Consider the following 15,863-nt stretch of genomic DNA (forward strand, 5'->3'; position numbering starts at 1 on the left):
TTATCTTTTGAACAGTCATTTTTCTTTCATACATCATAATGTTTTTTTGGTCAGCATTAAGAGTACACATATTCTTTGTTTTTAACTTGTCATTTTATTTTCTAGCTGATATTTTGAGCAACAAAAAATTTAAATTTTAGTATTTTCAAATTAATCCCTATTTTATTTTTGCTATTTAATTCTTACTAAATTACTTTCTGCCGATGGGTCAAAGTATTCAATTATATTGTTTTCTAAATTATGTATTATTTTTTCCTTTCATATTAGAGGTTTTAATATACCTGGAAATGATTGTTGTGTATAGTCTGAGGTTCCAGCTTCATTTATATCTATATAAGCGAACATGCCAATCATACCAGCATTATTTTATTTAAAAGTTCGTCAAGTTATACAGAATCAAAGCTAGTTTGTGATGAATCAAAAATCCATATATTTGTGAATTATTTCTTGGCTTTCTATTCTACTTCTTGATATTTTCTTAGTTCATATGCCAATACCACTATCTTGTTTACCAAAGATCTATAATCATTTATATCTCAAGAGGCAACACCCTTTTCCTGTTCTTCACAGGAATGTCTTGGAAAATTCTGGTATTTTGTTGTTATAAACTTTAAAATCATCTTGACAAGATCCACAAAATAAGCTATAGGGATTTTGATGTAAAACATATCAAATCTATAAATCAGTTAGGAGAGTATTGACACTTACATGTAATAGTATGTACTCATTTATGAATCTGGTACATGTCTCAATTTATTTATATCTTCTTTTTTTTTTCCGAATGAAGCATTTTAATTTTCTTCAGAAATAAACATGTTAATATTCTTCTAGGCACTTTATATTTCTGATGTAACTATAAACGGCATTCTCTTAAAATTACATTGTCTAACAGTGTTTTTTAGTAGTTGTTCCTGGGTTATAGAAATGCAACTGTGTTTTATATTAAAAATTTTGATGCACCAAACCCAGTGCAATTTTTGTTAAGAAATACAGCTTATTTTTATATTTTTGTTTTTTCTATGTAGATAATTATGCCATCTGTGAATGATTATATCTTCAACCTTTTGCATGTAAATGAAAGGGTAAAACAAAAACTCATACCATTCTTTGCATTCAGAGCTCTTGACTTTGCTATGACATCCAACCAATTTTTTTAAATAATATGAAATATCCTAATTTTTAAAAAAATTATGTCAAAGATTTTTAATAATCACAAAATTGACCACATATTTTTGAAAATCACAAGATTGAGTGAGCATGCTAAAAATCTAATTGCATCACTGATCCTTAGGCTGCCAATGTTAAATGTAGTCTATAGTGATTTGTTTTATAACTTAATATTTTATTTGGAGTACTTTTACAATGAATATTTTGTTTAAATTTCTTATTTAGCCACTTCAAAAACTGTTAATTTAACATGTCCTAGGATGATAAATAAATGAATAATATCCAATACTTGGACAGTAATTTATATTTTTCAGAACAACATTTAAATCCATTATATCAACTGATCATAAAGATTCCATGAGTTGACATGCCATTGTATTATTTCACAGGCAAATAATTTAGTGGATTTTATTTAAAAATAGAAAAAAAGATGTTGGAAGCCTCTACCATATTTATTCCATATTAAGCATATGCAGTATCATACTGTGATTAAGTTATAACCCGGACTCTTTTTAAAGAATAAAGATGTTATTAGGGAAACACCAACAGCAGCAAATACATTGTTCCTGATTAACTGCACCTCAAATTCTCTGTGTCTGAATAATTTCAGAAATATTAGATGTTTCTATAAAACAAGTCTCCTAAAGGAATAAGGGCTACGCTGATCAATACTTAAAGGAGATAAGCTAGAAAGAAGTATTTACTGTTGATCTAATTATTCAAAAGTATATAAATAAAACTATATTAACTAGTGCACAATAGGTGATAAGCTAAAAAAATTCACTCAGTGTTAATTCATTTATATTGTCTTACAGAATCCTTGTGACAAATAGTGATATCTAGGAGCCACGGACCATAGTTAGAAAACAGGCAAATAAATGATTCACAGGGAAATTGACCTCATTACTTTAACTTTTAAAAAAAGTATTTATTTTTATATTCTTCCTGAGCTAACTGCTATGGGTCACTTTTTGCCTTTTACGTGGTTATCCATCCAGTGCATACAATATTTCCTTTGTAATAGCATTTTGTGTGTGTTGTTGAAAATCAATAACCTCGAATGCTGCTTGTGATGGCAAGTCTACCAGCTCAGACAGGGAGGCAGAGAAGAATTAAGATATTGCTTTTTAGGCATGTGTATTAACTCACCATCTAACATGGAAAAAATAAGGAGTGTAACCCTCACAATGGTGGAGTATAGGGAGCTTTTAAAAAGGGACTTTAATCTCCTTTAGAGCAAAGCCACACTCTGGTTGCCCTAGGTTTTTGGCAAGATTCCCAGAAGCTGCAGTCATTCATGAGCCACACACTCTGTTCTTAGGAAAATTGTATTGGGATCTTCACACACTGCGGCCAATGCTCTTGTTTTGAACGCCCCGTCTGTAAAAAATCCCCTCACACATGGACATACACACGTGCGTGGGACTGAGCCCCCACCGAAGGACGGAGCCCTACAGGGAAGTCCAAGTATTTCAAACCTTATATGTCAACTATAAAACCATTCCCCCTGGCTGATTATTCCGGAATTAAAATGTAGTTTATGTTAAGTAAGCTTGGAAAATTCCCAAATCAAATAAGCCTGTTTAGAGAGGCTTGTTCCCTTCACTTTGCAAATCCTGAAGCAACAGCTTTATTCCACCTTGGTCGTCTTTGACTTTTGTAATGTGCTCCATATTCTTACTCATGCTCAACTCTGTAATTTGAATAAGTCTTTCCTGTGAGATATGGTTATCGTGATTATAAAATATAATCCAGTGCATAATAGGTGTTATTTAAATTCTTGAGCAATAAAAAATTATCTGTATATTTCATTTTGAAGGCAAGGTACAATCTCTTTTACTATTTACTGTCTAACAGAATAGGGCTTAAGATTGTATCTTGACGGGGTAAACGAAAACGGCTAGTGAGACCATTGTGTATATATATTCCTTCTGTGATATTTTTGTGGCTATTGTATATTTGATTTATACATTGATTGAGGTTTCAATTTTAATAATTATAGCTGCACTGTAGTTTTGATTCATATTCGCCATTGTTAAAAATCAAATTTTATATACATTTCCTAATTTTAAAAGGCACAGTAGGAATCCTTGTAGGTCAGCTTTTAGCTATATGCAAGTTCCTAAATTTATATAATTATCATTAAACAGAAAAGAAAAATTAGAATTCACAGCTGCCAACAACAGCAAAAAGCAGAAGACAATGTTTACTCTACCTTTTTATGATACACAGTTTTGCTAATAACTTAAATGAAAATAAACAGATCTATTTAAAGCTATGGCCAAAAATATTTATAGCAATTCAGCTTTTTAGTTGTTGAAATTGTGTAATCCTCAGAAAACATGAGCTAGTGATTATGAGAAGGCTTTCCAGAGCTCCAGGTTTGCATGCAGAAAATTTGGATACCCTGAAATACTGCTTTCTTTGCATACCCCCTGGTTCTGTTAACTTCACATGAATAAATGTAGTTTCTTTGTTAAAATTTGACATTTTCTTTGATATCATCATGTTGTATTTCCTCAGAAAATTTCCCTCCCACCTCTTCCCAAGGCGGAATGTGTTTTTGCAAAACTGATTTCATTAATTCTTCTAACACTTCTATGATTAAAACAAAACAAGACAAAACAAAACTAGTGGCCGAGTGGGCAGGTGGTGCTTTCTTCATTCGATAGGTGGAGAAACTGAGGTACTCAGAAGATTAAGGAGTTTGCAGATGGTTTCACAGCATGGAAAGGGTGGAGCCTAATCTCCTGCCTGTGGTTTAAGTGTTAGATCTGTTCCCAGGCAATGACACACTTAACTTTAATTCAAGAAAATAAAATGTAAGTAAAATATTAGCAAGAATTCAGCAAGCTGTCATGCCTATCTTCTTTCACTTATATTTTGCACATATGTGTATTACATGGCTATACTTTCAATTTACATAGTTAAATTGAAGATGGCTTGCTGTTTCAGGATTAGTACATTTTCCAACCTGGAGCCAAAAACTAGAGCCAAACTCTGTGTGACCTAACACAATTGTCCCCAGCAGGGTCAATTTGGCATTATTGTTGTATTTATGATTGACTATGAGGCTATAAATTAGAACACGTGAGCAGAGACAAAAGGTTTCTATTAACACATCTCAATTTTTTTATAAATGCAAAAAATGTGAAAGATTTATAGAAATAATATATAGATTCTATAAATACTCATCTATGGTAAAATATATTTGCCTCATTAATACTTGCAACTAGGAAGCAATAATAAAAAATAAACTAATAGGAAAATATAGAATGCTATTTATGTGCCAGTAGCATCCTACTATAAATGGACAAAGATTTTAACACCATAAAGAGCCCATACATGATAACAAAATAAATAGTAACCTAAAATATAGTTTGGACTGTCAAATTACACAGACCTCTGAAAAAGTTTTTCAACAAAATTTTTTAAATTAATTAAGAAAATATAAAGAAATCCAGTTTTTAGTAATGTTCAAATAAATCATTAATTAAAATTGTTAATTTTAAATGTTAAAATTTAAATGTTATACACAGGAAACTTTATTGGAAAATAGAATTGTTTTTATTTTGTAAAATATTGGAAAGAGGGAGGAATCATCATTTAATAGCGATTTATAATTTCTGGGTTTTTTTAATGAGGATCATAAGTTATAAGTTGGGTATTTTGTGTAGCAAGTATGTTATCAGGGTCATTTAAACAAGAAAATTAAATCAGTACTGTTTTTTAATTTACATTTTCTTTTTAGCTTTTCTCATGATGATACCTTTGTCTTTCTGAAATAATTGTATCAACCTTTTAATACATTAAAGGCCTTAAACTATTAAAAAATGGGATTTTACTAAAGGGATACATTTGATAGTCTAAGCTGATTTAATATGCATTTTTATTTTATATGTATAATTGGAAATGTTTACTTTAAAATGTATTGGAGAATTGTAGTGTTAATTCCACTGATAAAAAAGAGTGTTGCCATATAATTCAACTTCCTTGAATGGAATACTAAGACCTTTAAATCTGATAAAAACTTTTTTCTTAAAATCTCACTTCTTTTTTAAAAAAGACTATTTTGCCTTGTTCATCATTTGGCAAACATATTATTGCAAAGTAAGGGGTAATACAAATATTTAACAATTACTGCAAGTGTTATTTAAAATTCCACAACTGCTATGAAAGCCTTTTTTTTTTTTACATTTTATTTTGGCATTTTTCTATAGATTTAAATGAATAATATTTAATCCAAGAAAAAATAAACATTAGAATAAAATTTAATATTTGTTCAAATATAGTTATTTTTCAGATTTAGTTTAAATTTATTAAAATAATAAGTGTGATATGAAATTGAAATATGTGTTTAAAGGATCAAAGGAAGAAGCTTGGAATAAGAGATTAAATTTATGAATAATTCCTTAAATGAAGAAGGCTTTCAGAAATGTAATTTGAAATGAAATCTGTATAAAATAATTGGAAATAAAGTAAGACACATTATTTTAAAAATAAATACCGATTCAAATGTGGTTGCTAAACAGCTTATTGGCATTATGGGAAAATAAACCTGAAAGAACAGCTTCAGTTATTATATCTATTCAGACATTTTGCAAAGTCTTGACATTGAAAATTTCACATTTTAAAAATAGATGTGAACCTCAGGGCAAAGAGAAAAAAAATCATAGAGATTTCAGTTTATTAGACAGTATGACCATGCATTTCAAAGGTTTTCTTTTATATTTGACATATGTAAGAGAAATAGATATCTAATTTTTTTGTGTCAACTTGCATTACACAAAGAACATAATCAGTTTCCTGTTCATCTCACATGTGGCAGGCCTCACTGAAGACAACTGGAGCTAGAAGGAGAGAGATTTCCAGTATTTCTTGAAACAAAGCAAAGTAAGAAAGCTCAAAGCTTCCACAGAAAATGTGATATTTGCCTCAAGTTAATGACCTCACTCCCTGTGTAGCTATCAAGGGTAATAACAACAAAAAGAGCATGACTGTCACAATGACATGCTTTTTCTTGGGGGGAAAAATATTGCAATTTAAAGTAAACTTTTATTTCAGAAAGGACTAAAGACATAAAACCCTCCAGAAAAACAAAAACGCTCCGAATCTAAGCTTTGGAGATATTCATTCATATTTAAAAAGCCATGCATTTAGGACATCTTTGTTATTTCCAACACAGTTTTTACCTTTCTTCCTGTGTGATTTAGATGCAGGTTAAAATAAAATAAATTAACAGCTTGAAGAGTGCTAATTAGAACCAATTATGATTTCATTGACCTGCCACGGTCCACTATGTCCGGGTGGAGAAAAAAGAGATCATTTTGCTTTATGCACATGTTGATCAGGGAAGCTTAATATTCAACGCATGTGCATGAAGTAATCAATTAACTAGCAGACTAAAGAGGACAATAATCTATGCAATTCCTTTAATTTCTAGTTAATATGATTATTTAAAAAATACAATCATATTCCAAACAGGACCACTTAATTTATCAAACGAGAGGCTATCTGATATATAAAATTGGTTTCCATGTCAATAAAACGATAGAACAAGTTTATACAGTGTATTCATCATGAAATCATAAAGATGACTATGCTGGCAATGAAGAAAAGTTCCTTCAAATCAATTCATTTCTCCAGGAAAGTAATTCAATTTTAATGTAACCTACACTGGTTAACAAAAGGTATTTCGTGAGCTTTGGTTAGAAATGCAATACAGTAACCTAGAATTACCTTACATCTAAGTTTAGCAACTACCATTTTCATACTCTGCTTATGTAGCTTAAAAAGCTGTCTACTCCCATCTAGTGGCCACATCATTAAATGGCTTTTCAAAAAATCGCAGTGTGGTCTGTATTAAGGCAAATGGAACTGCAGTTTTATTGTCAGAATTAAATAATTAATGCAGTTAACAACATCTGCATAGATTAAGTAATTCAGGCTCATGTGTTTTGTTGATAGCAGTAATTTTAAAAGCAGCACAAAATGGTTTTAATCTGATTTATGGAGCGTAGCTCATGCTGCCAAAGCCGCATGGAGCTCATTGACTGAAAAACTCCCAGGATCACTCAAGAGAATTGCCATAGTTCTATAGTCAACAATTTCTTATGAATATTTTATAAAAATGTCTATGTATAAAGAGAAGGAAAGATCAAACAATGAGGTCCTCTGTGTAGAGCAGATTTCCAGAATATAAAAATAGATCGATTTCTTCAAATCCTTGTAAAAAAAAATTAAGGCTGTCAGTATTCAAAATAAGATAAACTTAATTTTTTTTAAATGTAATATTGGGAGTTTTTGGTACCAAAACACAGACTACAATAGCATTTGTTGTATTTGTGATACCTGCCTCTTTTTTTAAAGTAAAAACTGAAAGTCAAAAGCAAATTTCAGTTTGCATTATAGCAAAAGGAAGTGGTTTTCTTTTAAAAATCATACCCTAGTCTAGCAGCATGTGGCTTGGTGCTGGTTTAACAAAGTATATTCACACGTGATGGATTAATTGGGACCAGATAGGCAGGGTTCAGCTACCGGTCATTCTGAAGACACCAAGAGACAGTTCAGGAATCTTCTTTGGCATGGAAGTTGGGCTGAAAAGGACTGACACAGGGGAAAAAGGCGGCTGCATTTCAACTGGCAGGCTCAAATCTGTGTAGTGTCTATGCAGCTTCTACACGAGAGCCACTCACTTTGCGTCAGTGGGAGAGATGTGGCTGATTCTGAGCTAATGACCCAGCAGAACAGATTGGCGTATTTTATACATGAAAACATACTGAGTATCTATACACAAATGCCCAGCGAGTTTTTCTACAAGAATCTAAGGTTTGTGTTTCTCTGTAGACTGAGACAAGAGAAACATGCGTTACAACTGCAGACAGCAGGAGGCTGAGTCATATCCCAGTGCCTGAGTTCAAGGGGAAGGAAGGCCGCAGGGGAAGCTCCTGGGAGTGGGCTTCAATAAATTTGTGTAAGAAGAGAGCATAATGGATTCAATAGCAACAAAGATGCAAAGTTTAAAGTAAATTACTTGTGTTTGAGGCAGAGCTAGTAGATTACTCTGTTAAGAATGGAGTGAGTTCATGCCCGGGGCCCAGGAACAGTGGGAGAAAGCCTTAGAAAAGTCACTTGAGACGGCCTGGGAGTGGTTTAGTGACTCGTCACGCAAGAAAGCTGAGGAGGCTGAGGCTGGATAACTGCTTTCCTTGGAGGTGTAAAACTTAAGTGCAAGAAAAGTGCAATGTACAAATACTTTCAGGTGACTAGACAGAGATAATATTAGCAACATGTTTGCTTACATTAAACCCATAAAGTAGTTTCAGTGCTTATTTGATCAAGATTAATTGAAAATTTATACCATAGAATTTACTTATTTACTCATGTATTTATCAAATATTTTTAACATCCGCTATGGGTCAGGCACTGATATGAGTATTTACATAAGATTAATCCTTAAGTGCTATTTTAAAAGATTTCTGTTAGAAAAAATGCAAATTAGTGGCAACATGCAATTTTTTTTGTTTTTAATTTCTGAAAGACCATGTAAACACTTAGGGAATCTAGAAGTTTTAGGACTGAATACAAAGCATAATGCAGATTACTTGCATATAATTTATAAAGTTATTTTTCTTGACCCAATTTTGAGTTTGTTACCAGTTAGATAGAAGCACCACCAAAACAAAACTAGAACAATTATAAGGAATTAAGAAAATAAAAATAAAAATGAGTATAAATCATTTGGAATGGAACAAGTTTGGTAACAACTATCAACCAGTGACTCTTAGCAGCAGGTCAGCTAAGATAAGTAATAAATCAGGCTTTTTTTTTAAGAGTAGAAATTGATTTGTTTATAATTCTTTCTGTTCCTGTTTCAAACTGTTCACTATATATATGTAAATATATATAGACATATATATGTATACTTACATGTATATATGAATGACATATAACCAGAAATCTTTTTAAAGAATGCATTGTGACATATCACATATCAAAATGCATAGATAAGAGATAGATGCAGAGAGATGTATAACAATAGATGTGTCATAGGTATATAAATATCACTGAAATACTCATTAATATATACAATGAGTAAAATATGATTTTAAGCCTTATCTCTAGAAATAAGAACTGAGTATTTCAGTTCCCAGTTTCTGAAATATAATAGTATACAATATTATTCTCATGAATAGATATACAAATGGATTCATATTTAGTGAAAAACATTTCTTTGTGACTTCTTAGACAAACCAATATTTAGACAAATAAACATTAGTTAGATTTAAAGACAATATTTTATATAAAATTAAAATTTTTGAGATGGAAACTACTCCCTCTTGTGTGTGTATGTAGGTGTCAGCTGTTATAGTTCACAAATCTAATCTCATAGAAATGGAGAAAAAATGACAAACTTTGGAAAAAATCTTTCTCAGGCATTTTATAAAATAAAATATTAAGTGAGTTTCAACAGGATAATATTTTAATTTTTTTTGGCTGAGTGATCTTATCAAGCTGTTAAAGGCATGTTTTCTTTTGCTGGTGGGTGAAAAGATATAGGATGTTTCAAGGACTTTGATGTGTTTTTATCAAGCTGCATCAAGCCTAAAATCAACTTCATCAAACAAAAAGATCCCTCTTTTTTTCCCTTAGAATAAAAAGAAAGCGTATGACTTTGGATTAAGAGAAAAACAAAACAAAACAGGAGAGTTTGCTTGTGACGGACAGGTGAGTCAGAGAAGTGAGGTCCTGCTTGGTGAATCATTCAAGTGGCATTTTATTTACTTCTTTTATTTCAAGCCTTATGCCTCCCCCACCCTTTTTTTAATAGTTTACCAAAGAACAAAGGCGATCAAGAAGAAAAGCAATATAGTCATTAAATAGTAATTGGTAGAAGAGGTTTTGGGGTTAAAATTAATAAGACCAGCATGATATACATTAAGGCTGTATAAATATTTAAGGAACCACAGCCTACTTGGAGATGTAAACTGATTAGCAAAACTACTTAAGCTAGACATGCAAATGTTTCAGGTAGATAAAATAAACACAGACTGCTTGTTGAAAATGAGATCAGTTTTCATTCTGGGAATACTTCACTTCATTAAAATTTTAATTGTCAAAATAAAGCACTTTTGATGTTTTGTGCAAAAGGTTTTATGTTGCATCTAATGCAATTTAGGAAATAGAATCATAAATAAAATAACTGCACAAGTTTTTCTTTCATTGTGATGCCATGTATTATAGATGAAATTTTGGCCTTTCACATCGAAATTAAGGGGAGACTATGAAACAAGGAACCAAAGACTCATGCTTCAGGATTAACTCCGCTGATAATATGGACACAAAACAACTTGTCTACAGGAAGTTACATATTTAAAGGTAAAATACTTATTCTTCATTTAAAGCATTTCAAATAATGTACAAAGTAGTTGAAAAGTATTAACAATTAATTATTTAATGGAAATAGTGCGAAAGAACTAGTATTTAATTCATTTTCTATCTGAAAAAATTTATTATAGATTTTGATATATTTTTCAATAGCTAATGTTAAATATCTAGATGAAAATTTAAAAATTAGAATTATTACCTAAATGCATGTAAATATATACATTCTTAGACTTATTTAAACAAAGTGTCTAGTGATTTACTATTTTATAATTTTTACCGGAAACAATTTATCACACAGCTATGAACTTGACGATGTTTAGAATTAACATAATATGGACATGACATCAAAATACAAGAATAAAAACATTTCCAATTATCTGGATAAAACTAAATGTTCAAATACATGCAGATGTTCCCTTAGATGAGCAATTTTATCATCTCACACACAATTAGTTCCCATCAGGTGTACTGTAATCAGATATCTGTCCAGGGTCAGGGTTCCTTACAAAGATCTATGTTCACTGCATTTTTAAGCTGAATTCCTGTAAAAGCATTAGTTCTTACCAGTAGGTTGCATCTATACAGAACAGATACGCATATCCAGGCCAGTCTGTTCAAGTCTCTATTTGTGAACTTAAATCTTTATTTGTATAAGCACCAAATAAATGTTTTGAACAGTGAAAAGCACGGTAGAATAGACAATAATGATGGGTGAATAAATCAGAGTTTTCCTACCCATTGATGGAGCACTGGGGAGCAGTGCTTACCAATGGGGGTTGTAGTCAGAAGACTTTCTCTCTGCTTGATATTAGATACTACGTGGGTCAGCAAACAAGCCCAGACAATGATCCATCAAGAATACCTTGTCCCAAATATGTCAAATATTTAAGTTTTGTTTTTCTTGTTCCTGTTCACATCTTCTCCCTGGCCTACTTTTCTTACTTGAACACACACAATCCACATACAACTATCATTCTATAGCATTAATTCTTAGCTTTAGGCAATACCTAATATTAGACTATTTTCTTGGCATCTGTTTTATTTTAATACTTTTAAATCCCATGTAGTTAATAGAAACAGATAAATTTAAAGTTCTTTTTAAAATAAAGCAAGTTTTGTTTTAGGAGTAATTTATGTAGAGGGTTATTAAAATCTTTTAGTTTATCTATATTCTAAATCCTGTATCAAATTATGTATATCCTCATGATAAAGTTGTAGATGGAAGAATATGTTATACTTATCTATATCCAACCTAAGAACTATATCAATTTAAGAGTAATCACTTGCATTTTACTTTTACCCTTTGGTAAATTTGTAAGTGGAGCAAGAGATCTTTGCCAACCCAGCACTTTGCCCAGTATTGAAAATCACTAAATCATACAAAATAAGAGCCTGCATTATATGTGCAATACAGTTGGCCCTCTAAATCCAAGGGTTCCACATTTGTAGATTCAATCAACTGTGGTTGAAAAATATTTTTTAAAAAGTTATGTTGCTGATGATGTGTAATATATAGTTAGGCCTACTATGCTAAGTCTGTGCTGAATATGTAGAGTCCTTATTTCCATAACAATATAGTATAACAACTATTTACATAGCATTTATATTGTATTAGCTATTCTAAGTAATTTATGGAAGATTTAAAGTATACAGAACAGTGTGCCTACATTAAATGTAAATGTTATGCCATTTTTATATAACAGACTTAAGCATCTGTAAATTTTGGTATCTGTGGGGTCCTGAAACCAATCTCCTGTGGATACTAAGGGATGACTGTACATGTTAAAAAGAGAATTCTTGTTAGTTTACACCCAGTTTAAGAAAGTGAATTGTGTCTATTAGTATCAGTATATAGTAGAAAAATAAACTTAATTCTACATTTTGCACAAAAGGCAAATTCAGAAAGCCATGATCATCTCTAGCATCCCAAGATAAAATATCCCCTGTCAAGTTACATGAAGTGGAAGAAGGGTCTCTATTTAATTACAGTAACATATAAAACTCTTGGTGTAAATTGCAGTTCTCACCCATCAAATCTTCAATGAAAACACTGGCAGTTAAAAGCTCCGGCACATATGTTCAAAATAAGAATACCTCTTTAACCTTCCCACTGACACACTTCTTGTCTCTATTGATTTACAACAACTCAATTTCCACCAGACACTTTTTCAAACGTTCTAAAGCATATCCATAGCAGAGAAATAAGGTTTAAAAGCATGAACCTGCTAACTAGGCCTAATGCAGTATTCACACCAGCCTCTGCCTCTGATGCGTATGGAGTGAGATGATTATTCAGATAATTCATTCAAAAATCCCACTCATGTAAAGTGCACACTATTTTTCATTCTTTATTACTTGAAAGAATCATTGCCCTTCTGTTGGTAGAAAAATATATTACATTCTAACCCATTCACCACAGGAAAATGGTTGGAAGTTCTGTATGTTGTCCACCATCGTCACATTTTTCATGGTAGCACAATTATTCCCTCTGTAATGATAAAAGTTACAGCTGAGATTTATTGAGTTTTTGCTATGTGACAGTGCCAAAAATATAAACTAATTCTTATAACCCAATGTGTTTTGAGGTTAGACTATGAGAACAATACAATATTTTGAAATGCTGTCATTTTAGTTGCTTTGATTTAAAATGACTCAAGATAAGAGACCAGAAAAAGACATTGCCATATTATGGTTTGCTCAAATTAGCATATAGATAATGTTTAAATACTTTTACCAAATACACAACACTAATTACTGTCTTTCTCATGAAAGATTTCCTGCCTTAATATTCTGGAGCCAAAATAACATCACTAGGCACATAGAACAGGACAAGAATTGCTATAGAAGCGTAAAAACTTTCGAAATGAGGACTTGATCTGTGAACTGGACCAAGGTGGCAGGGAAGTCATATTACAGATTCTTCCTTCAATATGAAATACATTTATACAGAAAACTACAATGACCACAATTAGGATAGCCATGCGCACACATACACACACACAGAGAAGGTAGACCCTGAGATGAGAGGGAATATTAAAATGATGGATTTTTATGAATAGTCTACATCTTTCTTAGTATAAAGGTAAGACTTGAATTTTGTAAATCAATATAAAGTGGTATAAGCATATTTGACTATAAGTCATACTATTAATTTATATTTAAAATAAGAAAATTTAAAATATAATTGCAAAACTTAGAAAAACGAACCAGGTAAGGAACTATTGGGAAATTTAAATTATTTTATTTTTTATACTTCATAACAGAAGACCTATTGATATTATATAAAGTATATAAACAAAGAATACTTCTTAAAATATTTAAAGTTATTAAGCTAAGAACTAACAACTTTAAAATAAAATCTAAATTTGACTATAGTTTGGACTATCTAATCTGAGCTACAAAATCTGGTATTAGGCAAGAGTAGCTTTTGTTTTTCTTGACAAGGAAAAGGAAATAAAACACTGGGCGCTAGATATTTTTGACACTATTGAGGGAATTATTTACCAGATAGTATGTCAACAGAGATGACTCAAGTGGTAAAGTATCACAGAATTTAGGTCAAGGCAGAAATGAATGAGAAAATTCAAGGCACCAGGAAGTCATTTTAACGGACATTTCTTCTTTCATTTTCTATGATAAAAGTGAAATCTGGTGAAATCTGAAGTAATTTTCAAAAGTAAAGTTTCTTTATGCTATTTTGTCCAATTGGAAAAAAAATAGCAAATGAATGCACAAATGTGTGTTTGTGTGTGTGTGTTCGTGTGTGTTTGGGTATGTGTTTGTGTGTGCATTTATGAGTGTCTCTGTGTGAGTGTGTGTGTTTCTGTGTGTGCACATGTGTGTTTGTGTGTGTTCATTTGTGCATGTGTGTGTATGTGCGCGCATATCTGTGGGGGTGGGTGAATATGCAGCAGTTCCCAATCATATTTGCACTATCCTGGTAATGATGAGGTGGCAGGAGCTGTTCTGCAGCACCCTTGAGGGCATTGGAGGAAGGAAAATAATAAGCCTGTAAGATTCTCTATTCCTTGAGCAGTATTTGAATCTAATATAATAGATAAGGAAGGTAAAGTTAGTGATAGAACAGGTAACATGCAGAAACATGGAACAAGGACATACATTTACTTCTGTAGTGGTACATGTTGATAAAAAACAATCATATTTAGTGCTAGAAATTATTAAGCATAAAAATTATAGTAATAATTATAGCTACCAATTTGACCACCACCTTCATATGCCGCAGCGGTTCTTGTGAATGAATGAACTTGGCAATGTGATTCACAGTTGTGCCTCCAGTGTCATGTCATATAAGGATAGTGGTCACACAGCACATCCGTCACATCGCTCACTGACACTCCAGCAGTAATATCAGACTGTGCACGCAGGCAGGTGTCGGATGAATCCTGATGCTGTCCCTTCATAAGCATGGGCAAGATTCAGTGTTCTGCGTTTCAGTTTTCTCATCTGTAAATCGGATAATTTTGACATCATTTACTCATGTGTGTCAAATGAGATAATATATTGACACTGTCTTACATTGTCCATGGAATATAGTAAGCATGCCGTAAGTGGTAGACAAAGGATAGCAGAGGAAGAAAGAAGACTGGGATGTTAGTGTTTAATAATAATAAAAGATACACACACAACATAATTTTAACTTTCTACCTATTTCCAGAAGCCATTCTAAAAGCGGTCTTTGAACCACTTGTGTGATCTGGACAAACTACCTTGTTGTGCGAGACCTCAAGCCCTCTTTTTTGAAATAGGCATGATGGTAGTATCTAGCTCTTAGAGTTGTGAAGATCAGCTCATGAAGCACATGGGAAGTACTTACAGAGGATGGGCATAAATAAGTGCTCCATAAAAGTTACTTCTTGACCTCCTTTGTAATATTTTTCTCCCTCCAGCACCATTCATTTTAAAGACAAAAACGCCTAGCCCCTGTAGAGTGCAAAGAAAAGGCTGAGTGCAGGAAGAGAAAGCAAGCAAATAGGTTTAATCTGGAAGCAGCAGCCACATATCAAATTTGCTTTTCTTCTAAATTTTGGGGCTAGATCTGCTTTTCCTAACCTCACCAAAGTATGTAAATAAAAACACTAACTTTTATCAAATTAACAATAGTAACATGTATTGAGTCCTTACGGTAGGCATTTTGTTGAGCACTTTCCTTGATATGTAGGATTTAATCCTCACGAAGCTAGAAGTAGGTACAGTAATTCCTCCAGTATTGCAGAAGGGGAAATCGGAGCTCAGAGTTGTTGAGTAACTTGTCATAGGTCATATAGCTAGTAAGTTAACAAAGCTGAAAT

The sequence above is a fragment of the Miniopterus schreibersii genome (genome assembly GCF_964146895.1).
Source record: "Miniopterus schreibersii genome assembly, chromosome: 6".
Classification (NCBI taxonomy): domain Eukaryota; kingdom Metazoa; phylum Chordata; class Mammalia; order Chiroptera; family Miniopteridae; genus Miniopterus; species Miniopterus schreibersii.